At 43.9% G+C, this 17,493-nt stretch overlaps 1 protein-coding gene across 2 annotated transcripts in view; it reads left to right on the plus strand.

The window, feature by feature from the left end:
* The first annotated feature begins 428 nt into the window (after positions 1–428).
* FAM110B (family with sequence similarity 110 member B) overlaps positions 429–17,493 on the plus strand; it is a 117,199-nt gene continuing 100,134 nt past the window's right edge. For both annotated transcript variants that reach the window (XM_049820694.1, XM_049820714.1), the window contains exon 1: positions 429–530. The gene's annotated coding sequence lies outside the window, so the exon portion shown is untranslated. The remainder of the gene's footprint in view (positions 531–17,493) is intronic.

Below are 17,493 nucleotides of genomic sequence, written 5' to 3' on the forward strand. Positions count from 1 at the left end.
GGGGGATTTTCATCACAGACTCAAATTAACGTCGGTGAAGCCACCCCGCGCCTGCCAGGGCCGGAGGAACAATCTTCGGGTAGAAGCAGCGCCCGGGTTGCCACCCCGCCGCCCTCCCCTCCCGGGCGCCGCTCGGCCGAACAAAGGCGGCAGCGGCGGGTCCCCTTTGTGCGGCGCGGGCAGGGGAAGGGGCGCTCCCGCCCCACCAGCCGGGCCCGGCGGCGCTGGGCGGGCCCCGCGCTCCGGCCCCCGCGCCCCGGCCCTGCCCGGCCCGGCCCGGCTCGGCTCGGCGGCGTGCCGGGAGGAAGCGCCGGCTGCGCGGCGGGCGGGCGGCTGCCAGCCGCTCGGCGCCCCCGCCCCCCGTCTCCTCCCCTCTGCCGTCGATCCTCCGCCCCCCTCCTTCTCCTTCTCCTCCTCCTCCTCCTCCTCCTGCTCGCGGCGGCGGCTTTCTCGGCCCCGGCTCCCCGCTCTTCCCCGCGGCTTCGCCTCGCTCCTCTCCGGGAGGCTCCCGCGCCGCGCTGGCGAGGACGGTAAGGGCGGCGGCGAGGCGCGGCGCCGGGCCGGGCCGCTGCTGCGGGCGCGGCGGGGCCCGGGGCTGAACGCGGCGCCGTCCCGCAGCGGTTCCCCCGCTTGCTGGAGGCGGCCTCGGGGAGCAGCAGCGGCGGCGGCGGCGGGGGGCCGGACCCCCCCCGCCACCAGCCGCGGCAGGCGTCTGGCGAAGGGGCTGGCGGCGCCGCGCTGCCCCGCGGACGGGCGGAGGGCTCGCCCCCGCCGGGCGCTGCGGCAGGAGCCGCCTTGCCCAGCCCAGCCTAGCCCTGCCCTGCCCTGCCGCCGGGGGTCGGCGGGGCGGGCGGCTCCCCTCCGGTGACAGAGAGCGGACCCCGCGGGGTGGGTGCCTCGCGCGGAAGCGGGGCCCAGCCGGCTTCGCCCCCCCCCCCCCCCCCCCCCGCCCTTGGGGGCGGCTGTTCCGGCCCCCAGCCTGCGAGCGGGTCCGGGGCGGGCGGAGCGGTTTGGCTCCTCTGAAATTCCTGGCTAATGTCAGGGGAAAACATATGGCCCAGGAGAAAGCCGGTGGAAGCGATAGCTGTTGAACTCCTCCGAGTTACTTCCCCGAGTCGGTGCGAAGTGTGAACTTCCTCCCCGGGATGCCCTTTCGGGGGGATGCGGGGCCGAGCACATGGCCGCCGCCGCCTCCCCCGGGTCGGCGCTCGCCCTGCTCGGGGTCGGCTCCGCATCTGTCACGACACCGCCTGAAACCGGGCCTGCCGGCGCCTGGTTTCGCTCCAAAGTGCTAACCCGACCTAAAGAAAACTTTAGGTGGGAGAAGGGAGGAGGCTTATCCGAAAGGTAATTTACTGAAACGTGGATTTGGGTTTTCTTTTTTTCCCCTTCTTCTTCCCTTACTCGGACAAAGCATCTGTGAGGCGAAGGGAATGCGATGGAATCGTTTCTGTCCCAGGGCCCAATATACAGGGCAGCTCGTAGGGCAGAGCAGCAGGTTAAAACTTCCAAAGACCTGGCACTGGCAAATTAACATCTCCAATGAATCGTAGTATTAACTTTTTTGAACTTGAGTTTTGTGGTCATGTGCATGTTGATCCTTGTTTGTATTTAAAGTCCGCCGTTGCAGCGTTCAGATATTTAAAGATAAAGCATCTCCTTTGTGCTTAAAATGACGATGCTATTGTGTTTTGTAAGCAGCAAGACAACTTCTGTCTTTAATGTAGACCTTTTTATCACTTAGCTGTAAATACTTGCCACTGATTTGTCCGGTGGCTTTGCAAAGGTCACTTCAACTTCCTTTTTTTTTTTTTTTAAAAATGCGTGTATTGATTTAATATGATACTGGGTCAGATTCGGCATTTATAATTTATTTCACATTTGTATTTATGTGCCGCAAGAGCCATGCTTTATAAAGCAACTTGTCCTTGGTTCTGCCCGTAAAGCCTGCTGGCTGATCTTGGTGCATGCTGTACAGGAGGTGCGCAGCTTGGCTTGTGTCTAATGTTAAGTGTCCTACTTATTTAAAAATGTTGAGAGCTCTAAAAGGGTCAGTGTAATCCATACCACACGCGCGCTCAACTGACCTAGAATTAACAAGATAAAACACTTTTAAGCGCTTCTGGGGCGAAAGGTGGTGCGTTATTTCCTCGCGTACGACTAACACAATGGATTGCTTGCTCGAAGTGTCCAGTGCCTTGCTCCTCAGTTCGGAGGGCGGCTGAATCCCCCGCTTCGGCAAAGGCTCGGCTCGAGCTAGCAAGATGGGTCATGAGAGCAGAAGGCACCAGCCATGAGAATACGCTCCCTGTGGGGGTGTACACAGGTACACCGTTGGCAACGGCAGCCCAGGGAGGTGGGTGCCGAGGCCACCAGCAGTCCTTCAGAGGCGGCGGGCAGCCTGTGCCGTGATGGAGGGCTGTCGGAGCTGACGGAGCCATATGCCCTGGCAGGGCCCCCATTTTATATGTAACTTACCATCTCGGTTGGTATTTCGTGCTGCGGTGCTGAGTTTCCCCTGTGTGGGTTTCAGCCTCTGTGAGCAGGAGGTAACAGGCAGGTGCCTGTGCGCCGCAGCGTAGATGGAGGTATACCAGGAACGTGGTGGTTAGTGTGATTTACTGCCTCGATGGAACTGATAGCCTATGCCAGCAAGTTCGCGCTGTTGCACAGAGGGCCTAGACTGCCCTCATGCCAGTGCATCCGTGTTAAGAAAATTCTATCGCAAGCCAAACTTAAGAGGGAAACGGTGTTTTCCAGATTCATATGGAGATCGTTCGCTGCCACTTTGCCAGAGTGGTTCTTTCCGTGTCCTGCTGTAGCACTCAGCCCATCGGCACCCTCCATCCCTGCTCCTCGTAGGCTTGTGGTGCACATGCTGGAGACGCCAGATCTCAAATTGGTGCTGGAGGCACTTAATATGGGCGCAGTCTTCCAGTGGAAGGGAGGTGTTTTTCTGTTAAAGGTTCACGTTATGCTCCAAAATCTGGGGGGCTAACATTGATGTAGTGAGGCAAAACTGAGTCAAATTGTACAACGTAGCCTCGCATACATGCTCTGGTTGCTCAGATCTACAGAGTGCATTTGGGATACCGTGCTAGTGTATAGAAGGAAGGTGTTTCTCAGATGTGCTTTTGTAAGTATGTTTCCTAGTGGTGACATAGTTAGATTGGAAATCGGTACACTGAAATATCATAGGGTAGATTTTGGCCATTAATTGTAGCGGAATGCAGAGTAAATGAAGGCTCATGTTTACAGCCTGCCCAGAGCTAGAGGGCGTATCTTTGAACTCTGGGTAAGGAATGTCTCTGGTCTCTCCATAGCTGACACTGGGTCTTGCTTTCCACTGCTAGATTTTGGCTCTGTTCCACAAGGCCTTAAGCACATGTGTTGATTAGCCACAAGTTAATAATTTTAAATTAAACTGAAGGATAAGTGTATGTCAGCTACAAAGTGTTTTTATTTCAAGGAAGTTTTGTTTTAGCAGGGCAAGTTCTGAGAAGTTAGAGAACTAGTTTGTGAAGTCCATAGGGCTCAAGACCTGTAGGAGCTAGAGGTTTAAAAAAAAAAAAAAAAAAAAAAGAGGAAAAAAAAAAAAGGCTTGGACTGCCTTAAATGAAAGGTACAACACCTGCTTGGAAACTGTATTTTAAGGAGGAGGAAAAGCTTGCCAACTGGGGCTGTGGACCTTGCTGTGAGAATAAGATACTGCAAGTTACCAGAAAACCTGTGAGGAATGAAGTGAAGGAGGGGATTGATCATCAGAGAGCAGAAACTGCAGGGTCAGCACATGAATTGCCAAAAGCTAGAGCATGCAGAAATTTTAAGATTAAGAGGAAAGAAAATTAAAAGAAAAGCAGAAGTCAGTTATGGTGCGAGGACCAGACTATAGTTGAAAAATATGTCTAATGCCTTCAAAATTAGCAGTTGTAAACACTTTTAGATAGGGATGAGGATTTGAACATGGGAGAAGGATAGGGTGCCAAAAAGAAATGACCAGAAAAAAATGTCTTATGCCTGCATCCAGATTTAATGCAGTCAAACTAAAGAAGCAAAGGGTCTCTGCTTTAGGGGTCTGAAGGAGTTGACGCAGGACACTGGAGCCAGGTTAAAAAAAAAAAAAAAAAAAGGATTGGTTGCTATCTGTCAAGTTGAAGTGTAGCAGTTGTGACAGCAATATAGCAGAAGAAGTATACTTGTATTTATTTTAAAAGGAGAAGAGAATGAAATCGTCATACATTTTACTCTGGTCTCAGTAGTATTCAAGGATTTAGAAGAAATTTGGAATGGAAAAAGTAATTAAGTATACAAAGATAAGTGGAGAAAACAGGATAAAATGCATCATGGATTTGCCACAATTAGGTCATGGAAGACTAAAGTCATATTATTACTGGTTAAATACTGAAAGCCCTAGACAAAAGGAGCAGAAGGCTTCAGTTCGGTGTGTGTACACCATGGCAGGCGCAACACCAAAAATGACTAAATTGAGAGTACGAGGCTTGGCTAAAGAATGGTGAGGTGTCTCTTGAAGGAGAAATTGTCACACCGTCCGCATGGATAAAGGAGTTATTGCTCTGGATTGGTATTAGTGAGGGGCTGGTCTTTTTAATTCACCATACTGGCTGAGATAACTATATGCAAAAGATGATTGCTGATGAGGCAAAGTTAGGAAACCTAGTCAGCACTGAGCGGGCTTGGATTATTGCACAGGAAGAGCTGAATGTCTGTGATGACTGAAGCAATAGGAATGAGAGGAAGTTAAATAGCTCTAAAAGCGAAGTTATCTGCTGAGTGATTATTAGCAACACATCTGCTATCAGCTGGCTGGTCATCCCTTAAAACAGTCCTGGAGGAAAAGGCCTGAATCCCGTAGTCAAACAGGGATGACTCCATTTGATGGTGGGCGTGAAATGAAAGCAAATGTGATCCTCGGTGAGAGCTCTTCAGTGGAGGTAGGCAAGTTATTATGCAAGGCGTTAGGGAGACTTCATGTCAAATACTGTACATAGTTCTGGTCACTTGTGTACAGAAAATACTAAACTCTAGTGGAACACTTATAGGGACATCCAGACTACAAAGATGAGGCGTGAACAGTCTGGAGTTAGATGAGAGACCCAAACTTCAGCTATGCTGGCTTTTGTAGCTTAGTAAAGGCAGAGAGGGGAGATAGCAGCTGCTTATAAATTCCCTGGGGCAAGTTCTTGGAGAAGAGGAAGGGTCGTAAACTGAAGGCTCATCCGTAATTTTGGATTAAAAGCTTGACATACAGGAAGATTTTTTGATGGCTTGTTGAACGAATGTCAGAATATTGTACATGGGGAATTTAAAATGAGTTTCCTAACTGTCAGATTTTGGATGCCCTCCCAGCTGTATGTCTCTGAAGTCCCAGTTTAGTGTTGTAAGTTTGCATGTGACTGTTAAGGAAATGGGCGGTTCAGGTAACTCAAGCTACCATAACTTTTATGCTTCGGTCCTGACTACTAATCAACAGAAATAGAAAGCACTTCAGTGAAGGAGGTGTGATGAGCAGAAATGCTTATTTTTGGGGAGTATGTGTTGTCCAGTCACTTGATGATGAATGGAATTTATAACAAGTGAAAACCCCCATCTGTGGCATAGTAGCTGCTGCTTTTCCTTCTTTTCAGCGTATAATGGAGTGGAATCAAGTATGAGTCATAAAATATTAAAGATAACTACAAATTAATATGTGTGGGGCAGAAAATGCATAAATGAACGTGCAGGCTAGAGGAGGTCGGGATGGCTGACTTGAACCCATAAATAAATAAAAGGATTACGCTCTCCTGTTGAGCGTGTGCCCATATCTGTCTTCTGCCTGATTTCATGCTCTCTGGTCTTGGGAGTGCTCTGTGGCACTGGCTGTGTCCTGATGTTTGAGGGCTGTGCTCCTGGGAACATAAGTCGGGAGGCGTTGCCTGGGGACGGCCTCGGGCAGACTCTTGCACTGTAGGTGAAATGCAGGACTGCTGAAGTCCCAGGGTGAGCGCTCCCAGCCAGGAGGATGCACGCTCGTATGTGGCTTCGTTTCACAGGTGTAGTACCTGACCTAGGCGCTGGTGCTGAGCTATACGACGGCCAACACAACCTAACTGCCGGGAACAAATCGAGGTATGAGATATCCCAGTTCAGACGCTTTCTCTAGTAACTCTGTTGAAGACTTGTCTGGTACACGCCAAAGAGCCACGTACCTCACAGAAAGTGTAATGATGGTGTATGTAGTTAGAACATTTCCTATCTGAACACTGTGTTGACTTAATGGGATCTTTGCTATAGCATCAAGGTCTGTCCGTTTATAAGCTCTCCTGTAGCTGGGCTTTGTATGCCCAGTCAAACTTGTGGAAGTTTCGAGATGACCCTTCAGAAAAGGAAGAAGAGTGTGTGTCATCTGTGTGGACATCTCTTGAGAAGAATCATTGAAAAAATAAGGTGCTTTGAGTGTGTTTGTATATCAAAGCAAGATCAGTGTCTTGATACTGCTTTATGTGTACTTGTTTTGAACTTATAAGGCAGGTATGTTACTTCCTTAGAGATAATCTGGCTGCAGACTCCTTTCCAGCATAGTTTATTAAAAATCTGAACTATTAAATTTTGGGTGTTTGCTTTAAATGCATGTGTGTGTTTTCTTTTAAGAGGAGTTGTGTAATGTGTCAGCATCCCACATAGGAAATAAACGTGAAGAGATTGTGTTGAGCCATCAAAAGAATAATTTAACAATCCCAGGGAAAATTGAATTTATTGTCTTGGTAGCTTTTAGCATGTATTATTAGGCTATTCACTATTGTGATTTTTCATTTGCTCCTGTTGCTCTTTTATATGGGTGTTGGGTGTATCATTAAAAAAAATGAGACTAGGGCTATGGTTTGCATTTGTATAACGTCTTTCACTTGACAGCCTTCAAGTTCCAACTATTAATGGATGAGGTGGAAATGTTATTTCAGATTTACAAAGGAAAGATTCAACCTAAATTCAGACAGTCTGTAGCAAATTGGAGAGCAGAGCACTTGTTTCCTCATGCTTTGCTGTGTTCTTTAAAAACAAAATCACTCAAATAATTTCCTGTTACAATTTGAGGTCTTGGAAAAGTCTGCATTAAGAAATGGAAGGAAACGTTTTAAGGTTTTATTGGACAGGGAAGATAACAGCAGCATTCAGTATTGTCTGCAGCTCAAGCAAGTGGAAAGGAATATCCTTCTTTTTAATAGGTCAAGGAACTGTGTGGTTTTGGTAAGCATGGTCAGGCTGGGAAGCAGAGAAACGGATTGGAACAAGGAGCAAGTGGTACAAGAGATGGAGGTGAAACCTGGAACATGCACACGTGAAAAAATACAAGAGAGAAAAGAATTATGGAAAGACTGCGAATGACCAAACTGGTGACCAGGGAAATAAAGGAAAAATGCTTATATATTACACATGAACTCAGTATGCACAGTAACTTGTGTCCAAATTAAATTGGAAAGCTCATGTTTTATTCATTGGTGTGACGTAACTGTGGCATATCTATTAGCTGGTTGGGGTTACACTGTTTAGAAAAGCACATTTTGAATGAAGACAGGTTAGAGCAAGGAAGGAACAAAGCAGAACCTTAGAGTAAACTGCAGGAGAACCTTTTAGATGTAACTGTAAATTACATGGTGTCTTGCGTAGTTCAAAAGCAACGGTAAATACAAGAGTTGTGGACAGAAGAACGGGGAAAGAAAGGTTGTTCTGCGGCCCTCCAGTGGTGTAACTTTCAGATTTCTACATGGTGAGGTTTTGTGTAAATAAGAGCTGAAAGAGTGTCCTTCTGTTGTGAAAGGACCATTGGTAACAGTTATCTTCTTTGTCCAGTACCTCTACACAGTATTAGACAAATCTTATTTTAAATAACTGCCCAAATTCATGAGTGGACCCAGACCTTTGGATTTGTAATGGCCTTTGTATGTTGTCTTTCTCTATTTGACAAGTTAATCTGTGCGTGTTACCATTTGGGAGGTTAGTGGGCCACTACAAACAAAAGTGTTTCTTGTGTATATATATATGCATATATAGACATACATGCAGCTTAATCTAGGATGAAGGAGAATCATTTAAGTAACATTTTATCTGTACTTTATTTTAGTATATAAAAAGTAATATTGTTGTGGTCTGTTTTACAGACTGTTATTTCTCCTCCTGTCCACTTCCAGTGGTTTCAGACCAGTTTTGTTAATCTCTTAATTAAGAACATCTTGTCACTTTCCATGCATGCGTGTACTTCAAGACAACATTTAGAAAAAATCACATTTAATACTAAAATTTGTAAATTAGTCATGTAAGTACAAATAGTTAAAATGTGAGATTTCACTTGCATGTTGTATTTAATCGCAAGATTGTTTTCTGTGTTCTTTTGCCTTTCTGAGCTGTGGTATTACTGAAGTCTATTACTGTTGAGTTCTTCCAGTGTTCTAGTTTTGGTTGTTGAATGATAATTGCAGTGAGTGACAATCCTGAATGAATTTAAATGGTAGGCAGTGTAAATGGGACTTCATGGATTGCTCTTGTTCCATTTGGATAGATGTTATTTTCTCACTGAAGATCACTTGTGGCTGTCAGACTTCTCTCTACATAATAAAACTTGAATACAATGTGTAAGGGGTGACTGATAAGTGAGTTAATTCCATTAATTAATATCTGCTGATCAGAAGGTAGAATCCCAATTCTGTACTATGTGAGATTTCTGCCATGTGTTTGTATAAATGTTTGGGGAGTATCTGCAGATGTGAAGGTAAGCTCACTCAGATTTCCTGCAAGACCTCCATGCATGCTTTGCTGAAGGATTTCAGATGTTTTAATTAGTTTTTCCTTTATTTATTGTTACTGTGTTGTCCCTATCTCTCAATGTTTGCTGTGCAAGTTCAGGGGGTTACTCCTATTGTAGTATTGGGTCCTATATCAGTAAATGAAATTATGCATATTAGGTCAAGCTTCAGAAGTTCTAGCTGAAGTGAATCCCCCAAATCTTTGTGGATTTAGGGCTATGCATTTCAGGTCCTTTTTCCCCCCCTTTGCTTCGTGTTTGCTGCTTCTCTGTGAGGAGAAGGAGAAACTGACTCTAATAAAGTACAGCATATAGGAATGCACAATGAAAGCACTTGAATTTGGAAAGAAAATGTTGTTTTCCTCTGATCTTTGCTGTAATGGCTTGAGGTGTTCACCTGTGATTGTAATGAACAAATTTGTTTATTTAGAAAAAAAATCTTGATATTTTTCTTTTTTTTTTTTTTGATGACCCATTTATTATAGCAAGTTTGTACTATCACAAAGTTTCTATTTTGGGAATTATGTATGTCTTTTTTTCCGTTTAATTGAAAGATGATCAGTGTCATTTCTCTCTTCCTTCCCTCTCCATCCCCCTTAAAACAAAACAAAACCTTCAGTCCTTAAACAAAAGTGTCTTTGTTTTTACATTTGTTTTATGAAATTGCTTAAATCCTTTGGGAAAAGCTTTCCTCTCACAGGAAGAGGGAAGGAAAAAAACCAAAAAACTCCTAAAGCCAAAACCAGCAAGACTGCTACCAGACATCACAATGTTTTCCTATCTGAATAGTAGCAGATTGCATAAAAGAAGCAATTTCAGTTCTTAATGAATGAAAAGTGCAATTGCAGAAATGCACACAAATAGACATATGGCTTTCACTCAGCAAAGGTAAAATTTGTAGCATTCAGGGCAAAAATTTGCTGCATACCTTTCTTGGAGCTTCTTTTGACTGTCAGTGTCAGGAGTGGAACTTTAAATGGGATATTTCAGAGCTCTGAGAGATGAGAAAATCAACTGTGCTCTGCTGGCCTTTCTGATTATTTATTTATTTATTTTTAAACCACTTATTCTAGAAATCTCTTGGTTCTACATCTTTGAGCTGTTCTGATGGTGTGGCTCCAGTTGTGAAGCCATTTGTCCTGGTATATACTAGGCAGATGTGTGAATTACCCTCACCTGATCTAGGAACCTGGCAACTGACAGCAAAGATGAGTTAAGTGAGAGAATGAACTATAAAGATCAAGAACTATGTGAAATTCCACCCTGTTAATTTGTCTGCATGGGCTTTATCCAGAAAATACACTAAAGAACAAGAGTACTGATGAGATAGAACAAGATTATTGCAGCAGACTTTCTCCCAAATGTAATAAAAATGCAAAATCAAGTCAGTGGCGTACTATTCTCAATCACCTGTATTATTATGTGGGCTGGAGGGATCAAGGATGAAGGAAAATTTTCTAAGTAAATGCTGAATGTGAATGAAAAAATAAGGAGGCCTCCCTTAATGCCAGGAGGTAAGGGCTTATTTTCTGCAGAGTAGGAAATCAGATGCTGGACTAAAACAGTGGTATAGGAGCATCCTAGAGAACACCTTTGTAAGCATTGTACAGAGAATTTGGAGTATGGTGGCCTCCCTGGGATCCAGTGGCACCTCACATAGCATCACCTCACATCTCGGGCAGCTCTTGGATTTTGCTTGATACTCCCTCTGTTCATGCCCTGCATTGCTGCTGTCCCCCTTCTGTTCCCGAAGCCCGTGCTGCGTGAACATTTACATCCCAGCATGTGCTGGGCTTTGTGTTCACAACGTGTGCAATCGCTATAACTTTGATAGCGTGCAGCTGTGAAACAGCTATGTCCTCACCACTGGCTTGTCCGTAGCGTGATGGTGAACTCGCCTGTCGCTTCCCAGACTTATGCCCTAACCTTGTTGGTACTTGTCCTTCTGGTGCTGGGGTGGGGGGGGAATCTGTGCACTCTGCAGTGCCTTCTGGAGTGGCGTCCTTACCACTCGTAAAGACGCGCGTGTAGAGATGATGATATGGACGTTCACCTTGTATTTGAAACATTTTTAAGTGCTCCTCATGAAGACTAGACTAGAGAATTACAGGCTTTGGGGAGATAGAAGCTGAATTAACTCGTGATTTGCTGGCTAAGCAGCATTAATGTTTTCATTACTTGGCCTAAAATAGAATAGGCAAAAGCTGTAGGGAGAGGCCCTGCCCCTCAGCTCTGTTGGGTTTAATAAAAGATAGGATTTCTCCTTCTAAACTCATTATCTAAGAACTGCTGCAAAGGTATCAAATGATGCTGTTTAGATTGTTGCAATCAACTAATTTGAAATCCACATTACTTCTGATTGACTGTTACTGAAAAGACCTTTTTATAAGGTGCCCTGCCCCAATATGAAATCAGATCCTCACACTCCACCTCCTATGTACATTTTACTGCATCATGTGGGCTGCACCGCTCAGCCAGAGAGTAGAGAGGGATAATTGCCTCCTGCACTATCATTAAGGTCAATACTAATCAAATGCTGCTAATGACAGTAGGCTTGCTTTTCTGCAGAATGGCAGGCTGACGTTACATATTTTGGTTGGGGGGATCGGTGGAGCTGTGGATTGGAATTGCTGCCCACCACATAGACCCATGCTCGCTCTCCTAATACCCTTCATTCCCGTTTTGCTGCAGGGCCAAAATGTTTTCCCGGAAAACTCTTTCCTGTAGCTGTTGCAGCTGAGGTGGGACAAGGTGGAGGCTGGAGGGACAAAGACTGGTATCAGAAAAGCCCAGGCAATATTTGCACCTAGTAATTGTTCTGTGGCCTAGGAGCGGACGTAGTTAGTGTTGCGGTGCTGCAGGCCAGTGGCGTGTCACCCGTTGCGGCGGTTTAAGCCTGAAGGAATTGCAGTGTGAGTTGGACAGGAAGGCAAGGAGACAGTTTGTATTATGGCAGTTGTGATTCGGATACTGTCTAATGCAAAGCTGACTGCTGTGAGGTTCCAGTCTTTCTGCTACGTCTTTCCCATGGCTAGAACTTACACTAATTTAAAGTTGAATTTCTAATGAGAAACAAAACCTGTTCCTTAATCAGTGTGATTTGCTTTCATGGAATACTTCATTCAACTTAGTGCAAATTGTGAAAGCCATCTAGTAGTTGAAAATGAAGTCAGCTGTTCTTGATGTTGAACCAGACTGAAGAGTGCTAGCAATCCCCATGAAGTCCTCCTTCAATGAAGTGTAATTTGGTACCATAATATACTGAGCTGAAAGATTCAATAAAATAGTTCTGCACTTGGTCCTTTTTACAATTCTGGAGTTGCAACAGTGGAATTACCATTGTTTCCTTAATACCTTTCTCTTCTTTTTAGGCAATATGTAGAACACCAAACTTTTAATATCTACTTTAAGTGTTATTAGAATAACTGATATGGTGGAGTGGAGAAAACACCCTCTTGTTCTTCTGTAGAACAGTCACGTGCCTACAACTTTTTTTTTTCCGTTTTTCCCCCTCCCTTTATTTGAAGCTGTTTTGCAGAGTTACACAGAGCTGTGCAGATCTTCCTAGGCTGGGATTTTTCTAAGGTCACATCAGAACTTGCTTTTTCATACTTGCAAAGATTGCAGTCTTTGACAATGAGATATACCTCACTTTCGTTCTGTTTATCTTGTTCATCAAGTCAAACAGCTCTTACAATTATTATCCATGGTCAACATGACAATTAATAGAAGAATAAACGGGAATGTAAGAAACTCTGTGGTCGCCACCCTACAAACTTCACTGGCAGTTCTAGTGAGTGTTCTGTGAGGACAAGGAAGAGGCAGAGGTTGGTAAGGATATGGAGGAATTACAGTGCTAGAGTGTATGGCTGGGCTAGTTGCAGCTTCTGTGCTTTGTAACTCTGAAGGCTCCTGAGAAAAAAGGGAGTGTGCCATTGGGTTGCTGTCCAGTGTCTGTCTCTCTTTTTAGTATTATCATGTCTTTGATTACAGCTTCACAGCCTTTGGCAGTTTAAAGTGTAGGAGAACTTCTTTACCCTGCTGTGAAATTACAAAATGTACCTGCTTAATTGTTCTCAGTTACATGATGGTTTTTGTTTTAACCAATTCTTTTCTGACTTGGGAAGAAAAGGGATGTGTCTTCGTAAAAAGGGATATATTCTGCATGGAAACCTGTGTACAGCTTTTTTCAGATGATTTAAAAGCACACTTTAAAACCGATCTGAATTATCTTGAATTACATAGTTGGTTTGCAGCCTGAATACGTATGTAATGTAAAGTGATGTAAAATGAAGTTGTCTGGTTTATTACATTGTCTGCTCAATCTTGGGGAAAAGATGCAAATTAAGTACTGCCTTACTGTCTCCGTTGTTAGTTTTCTGTTGTTGTCTTAATTTTTTTTCAGTTAGAATTTTTCTTCCTTCAAACAATCTCAAGGATGTGTTTGTAAACTAACCATTAATGCTTCATTTTTTACATCTGTAGTACTTTTACCTTTATGCTAATGTGTGTAGATGAACAGGTCAGGACTTGACCTATATAATAAAAGTGCCTTAATTTACTCCTGTGTTCCAGCGTGTGGGTATTTAAATAAAAAGGGACAAAAAAAGATGAGCTGGTGCCTTGTGCACTGATTGTAGCTGGAGACTGACACTTGTGAAAGGAGTGCAGTTGTCAAAATAGCCACCATCTGATGCTGGTTTTTCCCATCCCTGCTGTAAAGACAGCTTGTGGAGACAGATCTGCGGCAAGGCAGAGGCCGAGTGCCTGGTCGGGGCAGAGTCTTTCTGCAGTCCTCCTTTTGGTCTTGATGGCAGGACGTGTGCATTGGGCTTGTCCTTGCAGTGGGGTGTGCCTCATGGCCATGCTCCCTGATGCTCTTGAGAAGAGGCAGCCCCTGGAAAGCGCTGCGGCTTCCTGCGGTAGCCCACCGTATGCAGCCTGGCCTGCCTCTCCCCTGGGATCAGGGCATGGTTGGCCTCTGGGTGGGACCATAGGGTCTACCTAGCCATTGCTCCTGGATCCTTTGCCGTCCCCTACCTCTGGTTCTGTGTGGAATGCTCAACGGGAGGGCCGCAGCTGACTTCACGGCCTGATGTGCCAGGACCCCAACCATGCAGAGCACTTGCAGGGCATAGTCGAGGCTTTGCATCGTAGATAGAGGGAAGGTAGCAATCCCTTCACATAAAATACCATAAGAATACACAAAACAACATTCCCAGGAAAACGTGCATGCATGAGACGGGGAGAAGGAGTTTACAGGGGAGCTCTGGTTTATGATTTGCACCACTGACCATGGGACTTGCAGCATTCCTCAGTATTCAGGAAGCATTATGTAGGTGTCTGCAGGTAATCTTGAGTCGTCTTGGAGACAAAAGAACGAATCCTCTTCCCTATCCCTTGGTATTTTTGCCATAACATGATGGTGTCCACATGTGTACACGCATGAATAATATTCTTTGTTTAAAAGTCGTAAGTATTTCTGTAGGGACCTGATCTAATCTTCTAGATGAGCTTTTCCTTTCTGCAGCTGGATCTGGGGAAACGGTTACAGTACATGGTCTGCATCCAAAGGAGGAGCGTTGCTCCTCTGAGGACTGTTAGCTATGGTAGGAACGTAGTTCTTAGCGGCGGGTCTGGGCTCAAACTCATGTCCTGCCCTGGGCTTTGGAGACATTGTCCATGTCTTCTGAGCTGTGGCGTTGCTTCCCCATGTGTTCTGAACTACAGCGTTGCTCCCCCATATCTTCTGAAGGGTGCTGAACAGACTGGTGACAAGGCAGTGTGAGGTGGGCACCCAGATAAACGTATTCTCCAGGTCCCTCTCGTGGAAATCACTTCTAAAATACCTCAGATGCTTTTACTTTTCACTCCCTATCTGTCCTCTGAGGTGCTTTGTCTGGAAGTAGTTACTTCTTGTAGAAGTTCTTGCTGGTGGTATAAGATAACTTGGCAACATCTATGAGAAAATGGTTATATGGGGAAGAGGTTATTTTGAGATTTTTGTCTTATCTGGAGAACTACCAAAAGCTGGGAAGTGTAAAATATGCGTGGGGTTTTTTTTCCCCCTGAAATTTCACACCACTTTTCAAAATAAATTCTTCTGCCTTTAAGTGGGTGAGTCCTTGCTCAAAAGCAGTGATTCCCAAATGTTCGTATTTGAGCCAAGAATAAAATCTTTTTTTATGCAATCTCTTGATTGCCTTTGAGAAAGAATTTAGTCTTCTTTTGGAGACTTTATTCTCTTTATAGAACATAATGAGTTTGCTTTTCAAAGGAAAAACTGAGAATTGCAGTGAAGATGCTCTGTTACATTTTTGGCTTGATTTTATGCAGGATAAAGCCATTAAACAGTTTACTGTATTAAATGCTAAAAAGGATAAGTTATATAATTACCATGAACTTTTAAATAACCATTAGCGTTAGTACTTGATTGTCAGTAACAGCATACTGTAATAATATTCAGAAATTAGCGGATACAAAATAACTATCTGGGCCTTTCCTCCTCCTAAGCTGAAAATCAAGGATGTGGCTTTATAAGTAGGAAAATGGTTGCAGATGCAGTCAGATTTTTTTTAAAGACCTTTTTTGCTTTTCTTTTTGTTTATCCCTATTTGAATATCTTAACTATGTAAAAGTCTTCAGTTTGAAAGCTGAAGTGCTATTTTATTTCTCCAATTATCTTTTAGTATCAGCTTAGTGAGTGCCAGTTTTTAGGAGCTTAACTTGCCTGTGACAGTTTCTTCATAGCTCAAAATATGGCAGCTGATGTCTGACTGCTTTAAAACAATAATGAACACTACAAAATTCTTTGTATAGTTAGTAACGTGATCCTGTAGCTTCATTTCAATCAGACAGACATGTGTATGGAAACAAGTAAGTTCTCCTTTGCTCTGTGATATCCGTTGGTGGACTGCAGCTGACCCTGCAGGCAAGAAAAGTACATAGTAGTAGAATATGAAGTGGTATTAAACCAGTCCTGATAGAAGTTGACTTGTCATGTGTGCTTGAGGGGGAAAGGTCAGAAAATAGCCTGCAAACATTTACTTCCATTTCCACGTTAACACTTCGGTGTTAAATTGCGTTTTTATTATTGTCACTGTTGGCTAGAAATGGGGTAGGAGTTGAACCCAGTTTATGGATAAATCTCACCAGATTAAATTCTGCTCCACGTTAAGAGAAGCAGCACCAAATGTAAGCAAAATGTCTCTTGCTGTTTTGGTATTTAAACTTTTATGACAAAATGGCTTAGGACTGAAAGTAGTAGTTTCAGTCTCAGTGGAAAATGGAGACTTCTCAAAGCTGCTGCACTGGGAAGTTTACTGTTCTCTGTGGTTCTCCTTTTTTTGTTGCACTCTATGCCAAACCTATAATCACAGGATTTAGAAACCCCTCCCCACACACTTTTTAATAGTGGACCAGTCTTTCCATGAAACAAAATGAGTCCATGGGCTTCTGAATGGCTGACATTCAGTTGTTAGTTCCCAGGTGCACCAGAAGAGCTCCCAGTTAGAGACAGCAGGAATTCCTGAGGTCCTGAGCCCAGCTGGAAGTTTTCTGCTGTAGCACCTTACCCGGTTTCGCTTCACGTTGTAGCATAAAAGTATCAGAAAAGATTGTATGAGGCAAAAGGGATGTTAATTAAAGATGAACCTTGCTCTTTTACTAGTCATTTTGCAGCACCAGATAATTGATACTATTTTTTAAGATTATTTCATTGTTAGGGGAATTCCACTGTGTTTGAAGGATTCCTCCTCCGCTCCTCAGTTTGTGAAGACCTTTACCAAGTGCTTAGACTTCATCAGTTAATCCAGGAATTTACAGAAAGGTAATGCAAAGTTCACAAAATAGTGGCGTGGTATGACTGTGTCAACTTAAATTGTTTAGTATGTTCACAAGAAGAGTTTTTTTCTGTTTTCTTGAGCTTTTTTCTCACTGTCAAGTCCATTCCCAGGAATGGTGGGTTGAGTGTACATGTGTGTCGCATCCAGATATCACTCCAGGCAAAATCACCGACAAACTGTGTGTGGTTATTGTTTGTTTTTGAGGAAGGCAGATACTCCACTTCCTAAGCCAAAAGAAACTTTTCTCAGACAAAGCTTGATCTTTTTGTAAGTATTTTAAATCCTGTCTGTGTATTGCAGGTGCACGCTCAGACCACATGCTGCCTGGTGACCACTACCTCTGTGGACAGAAGGATTAGAATAGAGTTTCAGCCCTAATCCTGGGTTTCCTGTGCAGATTTTCTTTACAGTCTTATTCCTGTTTAGTTGCCTGTGTGTTAAAGAGCGTGTTTTTATTTATACTTGCTCTGAAAAAAAGAAAAAGGCATTAACAATGGTATTTTGATTTTTATTGTATTAATGAACTGTGTGAAGATTTATGCCTTCCCCCCCGCCACCCCGACTCTTTATAGGGTAGTAATTAGCCATGTGCTATGCAAATTCGTACAGTAAAAGGAATTGGTTATCTGTTAATTAAAACTAAATGATAGCAATTTTAGATTTAGGTTATTTAAAAGTATCTAAATTATTTAGGATTTGAAGTCTTCATCTTTTTTCAATGACTGCTGTAGTCTACCTTTTGTTACTTTTAAACTCTACAGTAAATATATATGGTTTCTTATGTGCAGAATGATATCCTGTAATAAAACCCCCACAGTTTTGGTCTTCCTCAGGGCTGGAACTGACCTTCAGAAT

Source organism: Accipiter gentilis, chromosome 2 (assembly GCF_929443795.1).
Source record: "Accipiter gentilis chromosome 2, bAccGen1.1, whole genome shotgun sequence".
Lineage (NCBI taxonomy): Eukaryota > Metazoa > Chordata > Aves > Accipitriformes > Accipitridae > Astur > Astur gentilis.